The 20,350-nt window shown below is 39.2% G+C and overlaps 1 long non-coding RNA gene across 2 annotated transcripts; it reads left to right on the top strand.

The window, feature by feature from the left end:
* The first annotated feature begins 387 nt into the window (after window positions 1–387).
* Window positions 388–4,964, top strand: LOC131255453 (uncharacterized). Of its 2 annotated transcripts, XR_009176052.1 has the most exons (3): window positions 388–1,403; window positions 1,566–2,118; window positions 3,910–4,964. It is a non-coding gene; the product is annotated as an uncharacterized LOC131255453 (long non-coding RNA). The 2 variants fall into 2 exon arrangements; XR_009176051.1 differs by lacking the exon at window positions 3,910–4,964 and having other exon boundaries at window positions 1,566–2,210.
* The last annotated feature ends 15,386 nt before the right edge of the window (window positions 4,965–20,350 follow it).

The raw sequence follows: 20,350 nt of genomic DNA, 5'->3' as shown, positions 1-20,350 counted from the left end.
GTAAATAAAAGAGAATGCTTCGGGCACAGATAGATGAGATTTTCGTCCAATTTACTTGATTGTGGGACCCACCATGGTGTCCAAGAATGAGGCTGATTCAATTATTAGGTGGGCCACACCATGAAAACAACGGACAATCGCAATACAGGTTCCTCTAAGGAACGTAACACTACAAAAAATACCTGTATTAGGGGCGTTTTTATCACAGGCGGCCACAACAAACCGCCACTGTAGATGGAAATCAGGGGCTTTTTTATGTGGCTGCCCATGTACAATGAAGCCACTGCCGCTCGTTTTAAATGAAAGAAAAACCTAAAATCCATTTTTTACCCCCAAATCGCGCGCCCTTCCCAAATCGCGCTTCTCTCTTGTGTGCCTCTTCTCTCCCAAAACCTTTCTCCCCTCTTCTCTCCCGCCTCTTCTCTCCCAAAACCCTTCTCCCCTCCTCTCCCGCCTCTTCTCTCCCAAAACCCTTCTCCCCTCCCTTCAATAACCGACTGAAACTCTCTCTCTCTCTCTCTCTCTCTCTCCAACGTCTCTTAATCTCCATTTTCCACTTTGGCCTCTCTTGATCTGGCTTCCATTTCCATTGCTGGTTGAAGACGCTGATCTCTCGGCCGTTGCCCTCATTCTCGCCAGAACACACCAAAGTCCAAGAAGGCCCATAAGAGGAAGTACGCTGATCTCTCGGCTGTGCCCTCCTCGCCATAACATGCCTCTCTCTTTGGATCACCTAATACATGGAAGGGTGTACGGAAGATTTCTAGAAGCCATAGCTGCTGTTGTCTCAACAATCGGAGCTGTGAACAGAGTACCAGTACGTTGCCCTATTTTTCTTATTCTTTTTATTTTTCCACCATTTGATCCGTATCTATGCTTTGGAATGTATGGATATGATTTCTTCTTCTTCTTTTTCTATTTATTTATTTATTTGCCCTGTCTCGAGTTTTATTTTTGTGGGACTCATTATCTATCTGTGTATTATAACAAATCTGCACTCTAATCTTTTGAAGAAATGCTTCAACCAAGACCCTTTTTGGATGAAGCCATGCTATTTGTATGGTTGGATGGGCCACAAACAAAACATAGATACTCTTATATAGCAATATCATAACCCTTTGATCAATGACTCTTTTACATTTAGTCTCTATATTATTATTTTTTTTCTTTTTGTTGATTGTCCTATTGATGATCGATTGCGAGTAATATATAGCCAATGGTCTTGTGTGCAATGGGAAGAAGTCTAATGTTATTTTTTTAATGGAGAAGAGTAGTAATATTGGTCTTCATTTTTTTAATTGGTAAAAGTTACATGCATTTTGAGGTTTTAGGAGTTTAAACTGACACCCTTTTGTTTTCTTTTGTATTGATTTTTGGGGATGGATTTGCCATTGCAGTTGGAGGTAACCAAAATTTACATATTCTTCTTTTTTGGTTATACACAAGTTTGGGTATATGCTTTAGGTTATGATATATATATATATATATATATATATATATATATATATATATATATATATATATATATATATATATAAAATTCTTTAAGTGGAACTTTTGATAAGGTGATACTAGAGGACCTGCCAAGGCTGGCGATGGATTTGGCAAAAAGGATGTGGTCGCAGTGCAGCCTGGCCCTAGCAACCAGGTGGAATTTAATAGACCCTTATGATTTATTATTATTATTATTATTATTTATTTATTTTTTATGATGTTCACATCACATGGTTATAGTAGATTTGAGTGTTATTTGCATGATCTTATCATAATGTCTTTTGATTGTTTCGGTGGTAAATGAATTTGCTAGATTGCTCATTAGGGTTCTTTTACTCATGGAATAAGCTATATGCATTCTCAGGTAAAGATTTCTTCTCAATATCACTTGCTTACTGAAAATATAAATCTTGAAATTTGATACTGTATATACTATTTAGTGGCATTTTTGTATGGATGCAAAACTTTTTTCTTCAAAGGGCATAAAGACTTGATTTTGTAGGAAGCCAAATCCTTGGAGAAAGATTCTATTCGTCACATTTGGGCATGGGAAATGTGATGCTGTTGAATCCATAAAATTTGTTTGGATACTGGGAAAGAATTGAAAGGAATTCTATGGTGCAGGTACCTATTTATAAACAAAAAATTCAAACAAGTGACAGTTGGGAAGGAATCCATTTGCTTGGAATTTCCAATTGAACTTGTGGCTAGGAATTTTTTTTTTTTAAAAAAAACAATGCAAAATGCTGGAATTTCTAACTGGAAATCGTTTCTAGGCTTTCCCAATCCCAATCACAGGAATTTACCCCTACTTAGATTCTATTTTGAGGTGGGTACTTTTCCAAGGAGCCAAATGACCCCTTACGATCTTTGATTTTCTTTTTTTCTTTTCTTTTTATTATTTTTATTATTATTTTTATTTTTATTTTTATTTTTATGAAGAAGGGAAGTAAGTGGCAATTTATGATATTGATATCTAATGGGCTTATGTAATTTTTTTTTTTTTTAAAGTTTTGGTCTCTTCTTGTACCCGTGAAGTTTCTAACCATAAAGGATTGATTTCTGTTGGACTTGTTGATTGAAAGGAAAGCAGAGGTCTTGTTCTGTTGTTCATGCAAATTTATGCAAAATTTTCTCTATTAGTTTTGCTCTTCAGCTTCTTCTTGAACTCGTAAAGCTACTGGTAAGAATCAACCATAAATTGCTACCTACTGCTTACCTACTGGGAATGGTTGGCAAATGACAAATGGTTTAAAATAAACGAGCAATCGCCAAACTTTAAAGTCGACCTCTTGGATGATTAGATCCTACATCCAGTTCACAGGGGGGATCCTCAGAAGAACTGTCAAGATGACCATGTGCATGTGCTGCATGTATGTTCTTGATAGCCCTACACACAATCTATGGGCCCAAAAAATCATATAATTCCAACCTTTTGAAAAGGGTTTGTTTCCTATTTGCATGGATAGAAAACATTCACTGTGGAATGTGTGATGATGTAGACTGTCCATCTAGTGGCCTACAAATGTACAGGAGATGACCCAAGGTTTTCACTGATTGCACAATCCTAAGCATCCAAAGACCCTACTGGTGCTCTGAAAATTGATGACTAAAACAAAAGAGGACCGATTCAATTTCATTAGTAAAACTCCATTATTAGATCTTGTATCTTGGATTGTTGATCTTTTCTAATATATTAGTTTGGAAGATCCTAACCACCTCTCTTAGGAAAATTTTAAGGTGAATGTGGATTGTGGCTGTATTTCTCTTCTTGACCTGTCTATTTCCAGGTCAGAGATCAAAATGATTGTGGGATCCTTGCAATGAAGTATGTTATTCTTAGAATGTCCAAGAACAATTGCAGGTGAAATCTGAATATTTTGATCAAATAAAGAAGTTTGGAATTTCAGTTTTTGATTACTGGTATTGAGAACTTGAATGAGTAATTGAAAATTGTACTATATTACTAGTAAAATCCATTTACTAGCATGCCTTACAACAATTCGAAATCGGGTAACAATAGCAGGATTGAATGGTCTGGAATTGCATTAGATGGAATTAACACCTTTATTGCACAATGATTACATGTCTAGAAATACCATGGTATTTCCATTGTCCAATCTCATGTTTAGAAATAGATTTAACATCTTACAGATTTGAAGGAAAAAATACTTGGAAGTTGAGGTTCTTTGAGATGATTTGATTTTTAAGGCCTGTATGGTTGATGGGGAGTTCATTCCTTGGTCTTTATGTTTTTAGGGCGATGTTAGAGTTGGCATAGTATTTCATAGGGAATGGTTAGATTTTATGTCAGATAAAGGGTTTCCTATGAAAACTTGGAAGTGTATGCTTATATGCAGAGCTGACTGGTTGTAGAATTGCTACTGAAATGGAAAGAATTCACTGTTAAAATAGGGGACAATAGGAAAGCAACAAAAACTGTGATCCTTGCCAGCATGACAGCATTTATAGCGGTGGCCATCTTGGGTTCAAGCTTATACTACTGTAAATGGGGCAAGAAGAGAACACAACGAGGTAAACTTCTACTCAAGAATCACAAAATCTGGGAAATTCTTAGGCCTTATTTGGTAGACACCTAAAAATGATTTGATCTCATTTTAATTAACAATAATTATGTATTAAAGATCCAAACTGTTGAACTGATGTGGCCCTCATGGATTGGATATGTCCAAAAACTCCATATGATTGGGTGCATAAAAATAGGCGGTTAAGATAAAATAGTGTCAACAATCCAAATCCAACTGAAAAAAAACCAAATTAAATGGTGAGGATCTTCCAATCTAGGAGAATTGGGGGTGTCATAAACAATGAGACCTGTCAAGTCAACAACTCCATCACCAAACTATGTGCCCCACATGCATGGACTATGAAGCTTCAACAAAATGTATGTTTGTTGAGGCTTTGGACTATACAGTTCGTCTTTAACTATGGCCAACTGAGGATCTAGTTATCCTTCAAAAAAAAAAAAAAAAAACCAAGGATATTTTTTTAGCTTTCATGTAATCTTTCTTGTTTTTAACAAAATGATTAACGGATGACATTCTCTTCTATCTGCAACTCATATAGAGCTTTGGAATGACAGACACTAAAGAAACATTCTCTTACTCCCATCTTCCTTTGTAATTCCGGTTAACTCCATTCTACAAGTAAGTATGCTACTCGCCGAAGTTTGAATTAGGTTCCTTTCTCTATTTTTTTTTCCTTGATTTTTGAGAGTATACTGAATGAGTAAAATCTTCCAAGAATAGCAAAGCAGCTGGAAACATCTGAACCCCTGTTCTCCATCTGATATTTATCTTCTTTATAAAGTAACTACCATTTTGATTATTTATGTGCTCTAACATTTGGCATTTGTGTATTTAAGATAAAGATGGTCTGTACAAGGTTTCTAAGTCTCCTACCTGGATACACTCAGATATTATGGATGATCATGTACACATGGAGCCATGTGTGCCAATTCATCACTTGGATGAGAATAGCTTAGATGCTAGCTTGACAACTAATGCTACAGTGAATGGCTGTAATGGTGATGAAAACAAAGTGGAATCCTAGCATCCATTGTGCATGCATTTCCATTTTGAAAACACGTTGAATAGAATAGCTGGTGCATTTGTTCCACCAGCCTTTATGTGTAAACGTTCTTATTGCTTATTTTCTAGTTGCATGATCCATGACATTGCTTCTAAGCTAGGAATAACCACATGCAATTTCCTCTTTTCCTTATATTTATGTCACTTTTTATGACATTGCTTCTAAGCTAGGAATAACCACATGCAATTTCCTCTTTTCCTTATATTTATGTCACTTTTTATGACATTGCTTCTAAGCTAGGTATAACCACATGCAATTTCCTCTTTTCCTTATATTTATGTCACTTCACTACAAGAAAACTGGCCTTTACCGGCGGTCAAAACCGTCGGCAAATGCCTAAAAAACCGCCGCTAAATCCTTTGCCCGCAGTCAGCTAACAGCCGGTAAAGCCTCAGTCGGTGAAGGCTTTACCGGCGGTCAGCACCTTTACTGACAATTGTACTAGACGCCGCTAAATCTTAAGTTTTTTGCTACACTACCAGAAAATTGGTCAAAAGCTACGAATAAAATCCGTAGCTAAATGTGCCTAGCCCACAATGCGACCGTAGCCATTGGTAGCCCGTTAAAATCTTGCTACGGATTAAACCTGTAGCTATTGTGATCATGGCCACCAACAATCCGTAGCAATAGAGAAAATCTTTCTTGTCAAAAAAAAAAAGAAGAAAAGGTGACCCACATGCATCCTAGTTTTTTTTTTTTTTTTTTTTTTTTTTTTTATTTTAACACCATTCTAAGCAGCTAACATACCTTGGTTAATGTCAATGATCTCCTTGTTGCTAATGATTGCCATTGTTTCCAAGGGACTCGTTTCTTCTGTCGATCTTTGGTGAGCTGTGTAACAGTAAAAGGCATCAGCACCAGTTTTCGGAGTCCTTCAACAGGTTCAAGCCCTCAATGATATTGAGGTTCACCACCTGTGAGTGGAGGTTCTCTGTTTTGTCTACCAGAAGCTCAATCTTCTCACCACAGTCCAGAACCTGCACAAAGGGAGATTACAATGGGTTTATGTTGTTTTGCACATAACAAGATTTAAATAATTTGGGGGCTTCAAAAGACAGGGCTGCATGGAGGACACTAATCTTGGCATTTGGGTTGCCCAAGGAAAAAGATTTTCCTAACTGCACAAAAAATAAATCCGATATATTCAAGTCAATGCCATCCATGCTTAAATTCTTTGTCACAAACTCATTTAATTCTTGATTGTAGTATCAAGATATTTAAATCATAATTTTAAAACTAACTGCCGGCCTTTATCTCTACATATAAGACTGTTGATTTAGAGAGACTATGGGACCATTGAAACTCCATTAGTTTAAAGGTTTTTGTCTTCCCTATGTTGTTGAAGATCTACTAGGTTCAACATATATTTCATAGGCCACAAAATAAAGATCACAAGACAATCTTACTCACTGTCAGAAATTTACTATTATATCTAGAGACTTCAAATTTGGATGATGGAAAGTAGAAAGTGTATCAATGGATCCCTTCATGCACATGTTGGCTCAGCTGAGTATTTCGTCTAGGATAAGGGATCAGATCTAAAAACCTGCTCTCCCTACAAGATAAAACCCTGCATTCCACTGAAATTATGTGTTTAACTGGGAATTCAGCAAACTATAAATGTAAGAGACCACATACAAACCTGGAGTATACTTCGAGTTATTTTGACAAACAATCAGTTGTGTATGTCTATGTAAGTGGACACAGAAGGAAAACATAACCATGAGACTTCATCACTCCATGAAGTTAAACATCTGTTAGATGTCTTTCTCTACAATATATCCACATAATAAGTGCTAAATGAGAACAATTTTAAATTATTACAGATTTTTACAATGATATGCAGAGAAAAAGTTCTGTCATGCATTTTCGACTTTCGAATACAAGAACGGAATGTGAAGTGAATCAGTAGTTTCATGAAGGGAATGTAAAGTGAATCAAGTTTGCAAGAAATGCTATATTGCAAAAAGAATGAATCATCTGTACCTAAGAAGTTGTAAATGGACGTAGCAAAAGGGGCAGGAGAAATCCCCTCCTTTGGAAATATCAATTCCAGTAAACGGTTTTGTGGCTCAAAATCGAGCCTTTGACATAAGCATGTACAACAATAACTCCGAAAAATCCCCTTTGGAAAGAAGGATCTGAGCTACTTCACACCAACAATTGAAGCAAAGTGACCAAAAAACACAAGTTATTTCAAAAAGAGATTAGGTAATACCACCTAGAAATGTGTATGGTGGGTGAAAGTGGCTACCTTAATCAGAGGAGCATTTTGTAGACTGTTAGTGCATTTCATCAAATTCATCATCTGCAAGATCTCTTTTAAATGCCAGATCCCAGACCACCTGACTACCAATGATACTAGGTAGACAGATGCCAATTGAAAACAATATAAATTGAATTTATTGGTGAAACATACTAGACTATTTCATCCCATAACATCAGAAACAAAGGAAAACATGACATTTTCATATTAACAAGAGTTAAGGAAGCATTTCCATTCTTTATGAAGCAGATTGATGCTAATGCTGCATTGTACTCGACAAGACACTGCATGAATTAAACATTCAGTGCTCAGTCAGGAGTCAAAATAACAATCTGGTACATATTGTAGTAAGGAATATTTTTGGAGCCATATTAGTCAAGGAAATGCTAAAGAAAATTCATATGGATGTTGGACTTGGAAAACAACTAGTTGTTTTGTGGATTAGGCAGTATATTTGAAATTTTCACCATTCAAAAAAATATATTTTTTTAAATTGCAATCAGGTCAGAAAATAAACATTTCATAAATAATAAAGACATAAATAAATAGAGGACAGACTACAACCAAGACATGGGCTTCCTTGTTAGCACACGGAACTTTCTACACCAAAGCCAAGCCGAGCCATTGCCAGTTAGCATGAACATGAACCAGACCCATTGCCAAGCCAAGGCAGGGGACCATAGTTCTGCCCAGGAACAAGTCCTTTGCCATCTATCTTTTCCATGGAGCAACTGCACCAGGCTATCTAAGGATGTGGGTCAGTCCTAGATCATCAAAGGTCGAACCAATGTTTAGGATCTTGACGAAGGCCTTGAACTATGACTTACTTCCAATGAGATCAAAGTAGGCAGGATCTCTGCTAGGCCCATGACTAAACGAATGGAAGATCTAGGCCTCTGATTTAAGGTTAACAAGGTTGACACCTGAAACTGATACAAGATGTAAAAATTATCAACAAAGTTCCATGTAATATTCCATGGTGGGAGTGGAATTCCTTAACCATAGGATTTGAAGGTCCATAGGCTATAGGGCATAGAATTGCCAATTTTTCATAGAAGAACACAAATTGGAAACAACCGAAAGAAGCTACAACATTAGCCATTGGAGCAAGTCCGAAGACCATTTACATGATTGTGGTTTTATTTTTAATTATGTATTAGAGACCACAGTTATAAGTTGTTGGTTTTATTTTTAATCCCTACCAAAAGAATTTATCTCTAATACATAATTACAATTGAATAAGATCTCTAATACATAATCACGATTGAATAAAATGAGATAAACACATCTTTAAGTGGCAACCAGACAGGCCCTTAGAAACTGGAATACAAAGTCTAAGAAAATGTATAAAGCCATGGATAAACCAAACAGGCCGTTAAAACACACAATGTGGATTTTGAGAGCCAATTTTAACTATGCCAGCAAACACACCTCATTTTGTTGCCACTATAGAACTGCTCCAATCTCTTTAGCTTTATTTGAATATCAGCAGTGTTCATAGGAAGGGACCATAGCAAAAAAACTCCTAAGGATTTAAACAACCTCCCTCAAACATGTAAACTGTTTGATACTCTCATTGTACAAGTATGTAAAGTATGTAAAAGATGTGAGAGAGAGAGAGAAGGTTGTTTTCTTACTTTGGTTCAGATTCTGTTACAGTTTATATAGAAAGCAGAGACTACATAGATGTTACACAAATGTTTAATTTCATGATAGAGCAATCCTATTGAATTGGTTAATTAGATGCCACACAAATGGTGGGCCTCATGCCCAACCTTGTAAAACAGCCTTTTCCAGTAGCCCTTAAAACTGGCTACGGGCAAAGGTTAGCCCCATCGGTCGGCTATGGCTGATGGTATATGATCAGGTCGACTTGATTGGGCGAAGTTGAGTTTTTCTACAACAAATCTATGGATGTTACCATATTTTCTTGGCATAGCTTTTGCAAGTTTCCTTGTTTTTTTGTTGTAAGGAATATATATTCTCCTTTGAGCCCTGACAATAATACCACAAGCACCATGAAAAGTCTAGAAAGAAAATAGAAATCAAAGAAATGATGCTCATAATAGAGCTCCAAACTTTTCACCTGCATCTGTCAATGCATATATAGGATAAAGGTCTACAACCTGATTGCTATCAACACCGCTAGGCATCTAGGTAGCATTATTTTTCTACAAAAAAGTAGATCAATGAAAGCCATATATACCCAAGAGCATGGCATCCACGATTAAAAATAGTATGAGAAATTAGACCCATTAGCCTACACTTCCTTCCACCATCATAAACCAAATTGATTTTTCTCTCAACCTGGAAAAACTGGCATATACATAAGAGAGATGAAGCCAGACAGTAAAAAATACCAATTTAAAATGCTACTAGCAAAGCAGAATGGAAAATGTACACCAATCACTTTCATAGAGAATGATAACATCTGCAGTGGCAAGGTTGATACCCAGACTAATTTATCAAGTAAATGCAATTTTGTTTGAGCTGATGCATAACAAAAAAGACCAACAAGTTTCCTTCTCACCCAAAAAAAGACCATTCATTTCAAAAAGAAAGAAAAAAATAAATAAATCTGAAATGGGTCTTTTCTCTATTTTGCCTACTCTTTAGAGGATTTGTGAGAAAATGAATGAAAACCATTTCAGAATTTATTTATTTTTTATTTAAAGGTGAATACACACACTCGTAGTCTCTTTCCAACTGCATTTATAACTAGAATTTGGTGAGTCTTCTAATCCAAAAAAACACTTAATTGAGCAGGGGATGACAAACATAAGGGCAAAAAAAAGTGTCCTACAATTTGATTGTAGCTCAGATTGGGAAAACATGTTTTTAGAGATCTTTGTGTTAATAAAGTTCCCTGTCAAACAAGAAAAGACCTTCCACAAGAAAATGTATAAATTGAAGAGACGTGTCTTTCGTATGCTATCAAATGAAACTAACACAAAAAATAAATGAAATTTACTTGAGGATTTTGAGATAGAAATTACATTTTTTTTCTACTGCAGCAAGACAGGTTACATAAGAGTGTTGGCAGTGTATTGGTGCATGTCACAGTAGACAAATGATAGGAAAATATATTTTGGAGCTTTGGGGACCTCAAACTTCCTCAGCTTCTCAATTGGCCATACTTTTCTTTTAGCCTGAGATAGGAACATAAAGGAAAGTTTGGTGGGGATTAGTACTCAATTAAAGGAAAGTTTAGTGGAGAAGATGATTCAAAAAAATGTGTTAAACAATAGTACTTATCAAAAAAATGAAAACAAGAAATTGCATATGTAAGTAATAAAGAAGTCAAAGTAAAAGACGTTGCAAATGTAAGAATATCACAGAACTTGAACTGTAAGCTTCAAATGACAAGTTAACCAAAATGAAATGTGCTAAACAATTAGAAAGAAAAAAAAATCATCTTTATATGAGCCGCATACAGGATTGTTGGGTGCACAGAAATGGACAAGCATCGACGCAGTAAAATATAAAGAAGTGAAGTCCCCTGTTACATAGGAAAAACCAGAAATGAGCAGATCCAATCATAATAGCCATAGTTGAGCACAAGACTTCTCCTCAGCCAAGGTTTCAGGAAATAAAGGTAAAGAAACCACACACTTAAACTAAATCTCTACATTGATGGTCACACACACACACACGAATTTCAAAGAGATTTTGGCCTGATAAGCCCAAATAAATCAGCAAAAAACTTGAGCTCATATCCAGTCCTAGGCCCCACTCCTTGAAATCTGACGATACCTGAAATAAAGGAAGCTTAACTTGAAGACTCAAGCATGCTTTATATATTCTTGGGTATGTGACCTACTGTGGATGGACCACACTTCCCAACCCTCCCAGATTGAAAGCCAAATGTGGACCATTGCCGCATTTCACTTCTAAAATGTCACTTTGCAGGCCAAATTATTGAACTTAGGATGGTCCTATCCAGGAGAATTTTTCAAGCAATGGTCCTTCCAAAGTGGGGCCCAGCTGATAAACGGTCTAGATAACAGAACATTACGCAAACTGAAAATGAGTATGCTGTATATCTTGGGGCCAAGGATCAAACAGTTCATCTGCATTTTAGTTCTAGGATAAGGAAATGGAAAAAAATAATTAAAAATTAAAAACTGAAAATGAGAATCCAGTGCCTATCACAGAGTTATTATGAGGATTATACATCATCAGAAGAACGAAGTAGCTTCCTTGCAAGGATCAAAACTCACTTCAAAAAATATCTTAAAAATCTCTTCCAGTCCCACCCCATAGAATTTTGCTCGTCCTTCTCGAGAATCTTCAAAACCCCTTTGAAAAAACCCACCTCACATGATAAAATTAGGCCCCTGCACGTCTGGAAATCGGACTCCTCTTCCGCTTTCTTCAGCACGTCTGGAATTTGCACTTTAATGCCAATCAGATCTATAACTCCAAATGCCTAAAAAATCAAAAAACAGGACTTCTCACAAAATGCAATTTCTACAAGAAACCCTCCACCAAATGCTTCGACCTCAACTAGATGTGCTCCAAGCCATATTCAAAACCCTAAAAACGAGTGAAGGGGGAAAGGCTAAAGGAAATCCAAACTAGATCTGCTCCAAGTTGTAGAGAGAGAGAGAGAGGGAGGGAGGGAAAGGTACTAGGGGAAGAGGGTGCTGTGAGAGGGAGAGAGAGAGAGAGAGAGAGAGAGAGAGAATGGTGGCGAAGGGCACTAGGAGTGAGAGAGAGAGAGAGAGGGAATGGGGATGGAGGGCGCTGGAAGAGAGATGACATGAGAAAAACGCTGGTTTCTTTTAGCTTTTTCTAGCGGTTGCTTTTAATCAGCGCAAAGAGTTCCCTAACACCACGCTTTCGGAGGCGCTCATTTCCTCCTATCGTCAACAGCCACACGAAGCCCAACGATTCTTACCTTTGCCCGCAGTTCGTATTGGTCATCAGCGAAAAAAAGAGTCGGTAATGGCCCACTTTCTTGTAGTGCATTTTCCGACATAGGGAAAAGTGGTGAAAATAATAAATTGAGAAGTCATTTCTCGTTCTGCCTTTTTAGAGACCTATGGCTAGAACTTTATATGTTTTCGTCTTGTACTTGACACATGATTCTTTTTTTTTCTTTTTTAACAAATTTAATTGTTGTAGGCCTTCAACACAGGTTGTCACTCTTATGCATGTTTCAAAAGATGGCTCAAATTGAGTAGGCTAGAGAACCTTGACCTGAGCTTTAACTCCAACGAAAGCATTCTGCCCTATTTCGGTGCACTTTTATCCAAGCTGGAATAATCTGAAAGGATTGCGTAAAGTATGGGGCCCACTATAGATATATGTATCTTATCTGCGTTGCCCGTCCATTTGTTCATATCATTTTAGAGAATGATTCTAAAACTATACCATATTCAAAGCTCTAGTGGACCACATCATAAGAAATAGTGGGAATAATGATGTCTACTATTGAAACCTTTCTACTGCTCATAAGGTCACACAAACATAAATGAAGGAAAAACATAAATATCCATAAGTTCTGTGGCTGCAAGAACCTTTCAACAATAAACATTTAATTCACATAAGATCACTTCGTCCGTGTCTTCTGGCTTTATTTGAATGGCAAATAAACATTATGGTGGCCCTGTGAAGTTTTTTAACAATGGAAATAAAATGACCATTGTTTCCTATTATTTCCTACAGTGTGGTCCACCTGAGATTTGAATCTACTTCCTTGTCGGGCATCATATGCATCATATGCATATACATATGAATTACATCACGCCTAAAATGAGCTGAAAATCTGATGGACGGCATAGATACACAACATATGCATCAATGTGCTCCCTACACGCACGAAAACATCCAATGCGGTGTTCTCACATAAACACCTAATCGGCTCCCAGAATGCAAGCATATCCTTCATTCCGGTCGGATCACATGAGCCTGATGTACACGTGTTGTCACGCCCCAAACTCGAAAACCGGGCTCACAAAATTTCCGATCACCGAATCCGGTGTCGACAGCCTCCATAGTACCCCATTCTCGGCTCCTAGCGTCCATATGCCAGATTCCAATCTTAGGATCCTACAAGGAGGATTTTTCAACGTACATTAAACTCATAATAAGCATAACCACAAGTTTACCCAAATCACAAGGCAACATCATCATCACATATTTACTAATATAAACAGTTAATTACAATGCTGAAAGGGAAATACATATATGAAACAAAACTCCAAAAGCTCAGCCGCACCCTCCTTCCTCAGCTCGACTGCATCCTAACGTTAACTGAATGCATTTATCATGCATAAGCTTATCGAAAGCTAATAGGGTGGTGTAAGTGTGTCGCAATATATGCGTGCTTAGAATGCAATATCAGAGTAATGCAGAAAGTGCTGGTAAGTCCATGAATGGAAAAATGCTAGCAAATCTATGAATGATATGGTGCTGACAAATCCATGAATGCTATCAGCCATACCAAGGCTATGCGATGCAAGGCCTACTTGGCCAAATATCATATGCAATATGCAACGCAAGCATGCTAGTCTTCATCTGAATCCATATATCAATACAGTATATCTCTGAGATCATCACCGAGGTCTATTACGCTCTACGCTAGCTTGCCGTCCCTATCCGAGTGCACAACTGGGTAAGTGGAAGAGACCTCACTATCTGCCTGCCAAAATCGGGCCTGGCTCGTCGATAGCGGACTTATTCCTCAAGCTGGTCAAACTCAACCTAGATATTGCCCCCTCTCTCAGGCGGGTAAGGTCACACACCCTCCCAACCGACCATGACACAGTGGGAGATGCGGCCTACTGGTATACGGTCATCATGCGCTCATATATATATATATATATATATATATATATATATATATAGTGTTTAAATTATCGGCGATATTATCGAATTATTGCTAGAGTTGCGACACCGAAACTCCCTTTTTTCGTTTCTCTTCCTAATATCGCTAATTTTTCGGCGATTTTATCAATTTTTTTGAAAAGTCCAGTTGTCAGCAGTGTTCGCAATATCGTCACAGTCCAAAGATACGAAACACGTCGGAAGAAATATTTCGAAAAAATCGAAGAGAGAGAGAGAGAGAGAGAGAGAGAGAAACTTTCAATAGGGTGGATTTCCGCACCTGTAGAATAGATTGCACTGATTGGAAGCTGCATTTGGTGGGCCATTTGAATCGAAGCTCGCCATTCGTAGGTTACTGTAAGAAAATCTCAATACCCTTTTTTTCTTTCTTCTTACTTGAAAACGGAATTGATTTAGGAAGGAAATGCGGAAAAAAAAATCAAGAGAAATCCGGAGATTTGGGGAAGAAATCTAGGTTTTAGGGTCTCTTCGATAGAAACATGGGTTCGGAGCCCTTTTTTATCGGGCGCGAATGCGTTGCTGACGGGTTAGTAGCCAGACTCACTACTGAAGTGATGTCACCAAGTTATGTGGGTCCCACCATGATGTATGTTTTGGATCCACACCGTCCATCCATTTTAAGAGACCATTTTAGGTCATGAGCCAAAGAATGATTTAGATCCAAAGCTCGAGTGGACCCCACCACAGAAAAAAGTGGATAGAGTGACGCCCACCATTAAAAATTTCTAATGGCCACAAAAGATTTTAATGAAGCTGATATTTGTGTTTTACCTTATTTAATGTTTGTGTTAACTTATGAATAGATTGGATCTCAAATAAACATCACGGTGGACCTTAGGAAGGTTTCAACAGTGGGTGTAACTCACTCCACTGTTTCCGGTGGTGGAGTCCATTATAGTTTCGGATCTACCTAATTCTTTGGATCATGCCCTAAAATGTTCTGTCCAAATGGATGGACGGTGTGGATAAAATGCATACATCATGATAGTACCCACATAACTTGGTGATGTCACTTTAGTAGCGACTCTCACTACTCAACCTGTCGTAGCTAATCCACGTCCTGTTTTTATCGGGCACGGCTACACAAAGCACGTAGGCATCTTTTCACATGCGTAATAGGCCTCCAATTTGAACGGTTCATGTGATGTAGCATCCCATGAAACTCCCAGGGACCAAATTTTACCTTGATCTAAAACTCTGGTGGGCCATAGAAAAGAAAGATGCACATCAAGGGAGAAAAATGTTTTCTTTTATAATGGCCCACTGAAGTCTTAGATGAAAGAAAAAGTTGAACCATAGAGGTTTCATGGAGTGTAATGACCCGGAAAATTTTGTGCCAAGACCCGAGTACTACCTCTATTTTCCTTAGAAGCTATTTGTGGGTTACTTAGTGCTAAACTCGATTGCTTGTGAAATTTGTATCAATCACTTTAAATTTGATCTGCATGAGTCAAAACTTGTAGAATCATTAGCGTTAGGTTACTCTGAAATCTGGGATTCATCGCTAAATCCAGTTGCTCTTGGAAATTTTTAGAAGTTCTGAATCAGACCTGGACCGCGCGTCGAAAGTCCGATAGCGATGATCTTAGGCTGTTATGGTCACCATGTTGGACTTGGCCATCACCTCAAAAATCAAGTCCAGACAATGTTCTGGGTTGATTTGATTGAGTCCCGAGTGAAGAGTGTGAGAACGGTGAGAAATTAAATGTGATTTTGTGAAATCTGAGTCGTGTCGCTTGCGCGACGATTTTAAGCAATCTGACCGTTGGATTCTGACCCAATTTCACCCTCGGATCAGGGAAGATGGCCCAGGCATGTCATAGTGCTTGTGGACCTGATCGAGTTTCGGTGACTGTTGAATTGAGTGTGGTCCACCACGGTTGATCTGTAAATCCGATCGGTACGAAAACTCAGTCTGACCTAGATCCATGGTCGGTAAGCTTAAGTTCCACCGCACGTCGAAAAAGGCCCATCGGAAGTGCTCCGTTGGATCGAGAGAAGCCTGTTTTGGTTATAACCTAAGTATACCTTGGCCCTGGGGCTATTTTCATCAATGTTAGGCCTATTTATAGACCTTAAAACCCTAACTCTCTTTTCCATATGAATTTCCTAACCCTAGCTAAGAAAGAGAGAGGAAAAGAGAGAGAAAGTGAGAGAGAAGTTGGTGAATCATCTTAGATTCTTTCCTATTACTCTTCATCCTTAAACCTCCACTTTTGAATGGTTATTCCGGCGATTCTAAGTTCTTCCTTGGGTAAGTTAACCTAACCCTAATATGTTTTAGAGCTTAAAGTGGTTTATGTGTGTTGTATCTCATTTCTATGCTTGCCTTAGGTTGTCTAGTCGCCGTTAACGAAGACATATCGTCTAAATCAGTTCGGTGCGCTATTTCTGGTTTAAGGTGCGGATTTTAATTGTATAGGTTATGGTTTTCAAGGCTTTCAATGCCAGTGAATGGTTTATTCTTGTTATGGATGAGATTTCACATGTCAAATGCTATGTTTATTTTGCGTTCCTGATATGCATGTGTTATATTGAGATTTGTGTATTCTATGTATATGTAGGAAGTACCGTATACGTATAAAATATGAGCATGTGTTTGCCATGATTATTTGTTGTGTAATTATGCTAATCGTATGTGTGACAACTCCTTGGCAAAAGGAATTGTTCAAATGTGTGTATTACAACATACGTCAAGTATGTTGAACTACGTATTCTAAGTGTTTGTAGAAATGTCTGAATGATCTAAAGTGCAACATATTAACCTAATTGCGGGCGTTGAGAAGCGATTCCCAACACTCCTATTGATGTGTATGATTTATCACATGCAAGTCATATTCCTTGTTGTTTAAGTTCAAGTATTACTTATGTGAGAATCCATGTTAAGTTGGTACTCTTCAAATGCATACATACCACATGATTTGAGTTGTTGTTCCATTACTATTCTAGATTGTTGATATGAATATCTGTTGTGGTGGAATGTATTTGGGACTATGAATTAGTCCAGGAAATCGGTAATCGGCCTTGAGTTCGTGGCTGAGGTTGCTTTCGCCACGTAGGACGTGATTAGACGAACCCGAGTCGTATTAGAGTTGTCGGCGGTGGTTTGACCACACAGAGTGTTTACGCACTCTATGTCGTTCAACCCAACGTGCGCTCGTGCTAGTCGAGTTCGTCAAGTAACCCGATTGTCCGATGTATGTTCACCATGTATAGACGCTATTGTATGAATCTAGGGTACCAAACTTACCGATGAAATCCTGTTAACCGTTGTACCTTGATCCGCTAAGACTCATGAGCCGGACATGGCGGTATGGGAAACCGTGATCGGGCTGTCGGCCTACCCTAGGGTGACGAGCCTCCCCGTAATGACCAGTGAGCAACGAAACTCGTGAGCCGATTATGGTGGTATGGGACACTATATTCGTGTTGTCAACCTACATTGATTGGTGACGAGCCCTTTGTATTGACCTCGAGCATACCTGGATACCGCATTGAGGTGACGAGCCTTATTGTAGTAACAAAGGTATGATAGACGTGCATTGATTGGTGACGAGCCCTTTGTAACGACCTAAAATCATATGATCGTATGAGATTGTCTAGGACTGACGACCTTAGAATGGATCACTGTTTGAAAATTGATATAAGGAAGGTACCTTAGCTTCCCAATCCTGCTGTATGAAAAGGATTAATAACAACTTGGTAATCATGTTCATGCACCGCATTGCATGTGCCTGGAAGAGGTGGAGCACTTGAGGTGATGTCATGCGTAACGTAAGATGAAGACGCTGAGGGTGTACCGGCGAGGGCACGCATCATTCTACATACATCCTTGTACTAACATGAGTACTTAGGACATGTTTGATTATTCTTCTTTATCATTACTGCTTGATTGAATTGATAACATGTTAACCTTTGCTCTATTGTTCCTCTGAGTTGATCACTCACTCCCACGTTCTGGGGCGGTGTTAAACACCCACCAAACTCTGTCTTAGATGCAGATATTAATGCGACCCCTGAGGCAGAGTAGGAGTTCGAGGATGATGAGGCTGCATTTTCTTTCATGCAGTTTTCAGGCGGGTTCTAGTGAGCCTTGTTCTGTTGCGCGGAAATTCTAGGATTTCTTTTTGGGAATAGATGATGTAATTTGATACTTGTAATTTTGATAGCAACACTTGTAATACGACCTGGTATGTATATGTATTTCAGGGATTTGCACATGTACACATATATTTCTTTAAGTCTTCCGCTTGCGTTCTTCACTTATCCCTGAATTATATTTGCAGTTTGGCTTAATCTATTCCATGTTTTATGCACTCATACAGACAACATACATCCATCATTTAATATGTTGCATAAGTGATGTTTTGAAACTCGGGAGCTGAGTTATGCTCGAACTCCGAATTTTAGAGCGTTACAAGTTGGTATCAAAGCATGAATTGGATTTAACCGGACCTGGGTTATGGTCACACACTGCACGCTGTCGCCACCTTAGTGTATTTGGGTGCAAGTTTATTGTAGATTTTGTGTTTGTGTCCTGTTGCTTCTATCGGCGAAAGTTTACTGAAAACGATCACCGAGATCGAGTCTGTCCGCACTCTTGATCACACAGTGACCCAAAATCTTTTGTAGACCGTCCCTTGATGAGTCTAGATAGTTTATCTTCCCATCTCAACCCTTCAATTGTCAGTAAACCTCTGTTTGTATTAGATTTTAACCCGAATGGCCCGATAGGCGTCGAATCGGACAAAGGGGCCAATCGGGGCATTTCCAGGGGGACCCATGGGGGACCCACATCATTCTAGAGCTTAGGGGCCAGGAGGACCTTGCCCAAATGACGAGCCATCGCCGGACGGTCCAGAGACCGGCGATGACCTCGCCGGTTCAGCGAGCCCTCGCCGAGCAGCAGGCCAGGCCGGGCGGGCCGGCTCGGGCCGACGACTTTGGGGCCTAGTGTGGCCCACCCCTCCATGGTTGCTCAGTTAAAACCCTTCCTAAACCCTATTCCCTTCACAAAACACCCTCCCAAGCTCTCCTTTTCTTCAAGTTTCCCTTAAAACTCCACCAAATCTCTCCCTAATCTCCTTCTTCTTCCATTTTCGTGCACACCCAACCAACCCATCTCAAAACCTCACCCCCATTGCTGATTTCACTCCCTTTCCTTCTCATTTGAGCTCTCAAATCCTCCTTTGGGATCTCAAGTGTGTGGAAGCTTCACCATCCTTCCTATTTCTCTCATTATTCTCATTTTCCATGGCCCTCTTTGAGTTTATCACGACCATCTTTTCCATCTCTACCCTTCTTTCTTTGATGAGGAAGAAGAGAGCGCCCATGGATAAAGCCGGGCCTAGCCGCCCAACTCGTGCACGGAGGCCGAGAGGTGCCGCCGCGAGCACGACCGCCGCCCGTGAGTTTCAGACCAAGCGGGACCTTGATCCTCAAGCTCCCCTTGGAAAAACCTTGTTCGCGAAGTTATCTCATGGAGTCTATGAAGGTCGTAGGGTCCTTTTTGAGGCTCATGTTGATCCACGGCTATTTGACGAGTTTCTATTGTTGGAGCGCCTGGAAGGGGCTTGTTGGTATCCCTTGTTTGAGGGCGAGTATCACGCCAATGCAAGCACTATTCGAGCTTTTTATGCAAGCATTCGTGATCCTTCGTTAGAGCCTCTGCAGTTCAAGATTCCTTGTGGTAGCAATCGGGAGGCCACAGTCAACGTCGCTTTGATATCCCGACTCCTGAATGTGCCACTTGGTGAGGTGCATGCCAATAAGAAGAATTTGAACAGTATGCGCAAGAGGGATCGTCGCACCCGGCTCTTGTGTGGTCGTCTGGTCGAATGGCAGCCTAATAGAAGCCTTCTAGCTACCAACATGACAGACGACTTCCGCTTGCTTCACCACATGTGTATGTTCAATGTATATCCAAGGTGGAGCAACCGCAGCGAGTGTACGCGCCTGATGGTAGATTTTCTATATCAGGTGGGGCAAGGAGCAAAGTTATGTGTGCCGACGTACATCTTCCGCCAGATTATCCTTATCGCTTGCTCGACTAGGAGGACCGAATTGCTCCCATTTGGCCGACTCATTTGTAAGCTTGCACATGAGTTTGGCTATCGGCTTGGGGCA

Source organism: Magnolia sinica, chromosome 9 (genome assembly GCF_029962835.1).
Source record: "Magnolia sinica isolate HGM2019 chromosome 9, MsV1, whole genome shotgun sequence".
Taxonomy (NCBI): domain Eukaryota; kingdom Viridiplantae; phylum Streptophyta; class Magnoliopsida; order Magnoliales; family Magnoliaceae; genus Magnolia; species Magnolia sinica.
Note: the sequence above shows the minus strand (reverse complement) of the source record. Positions and strands in the feature narration are given on the sequence as shown.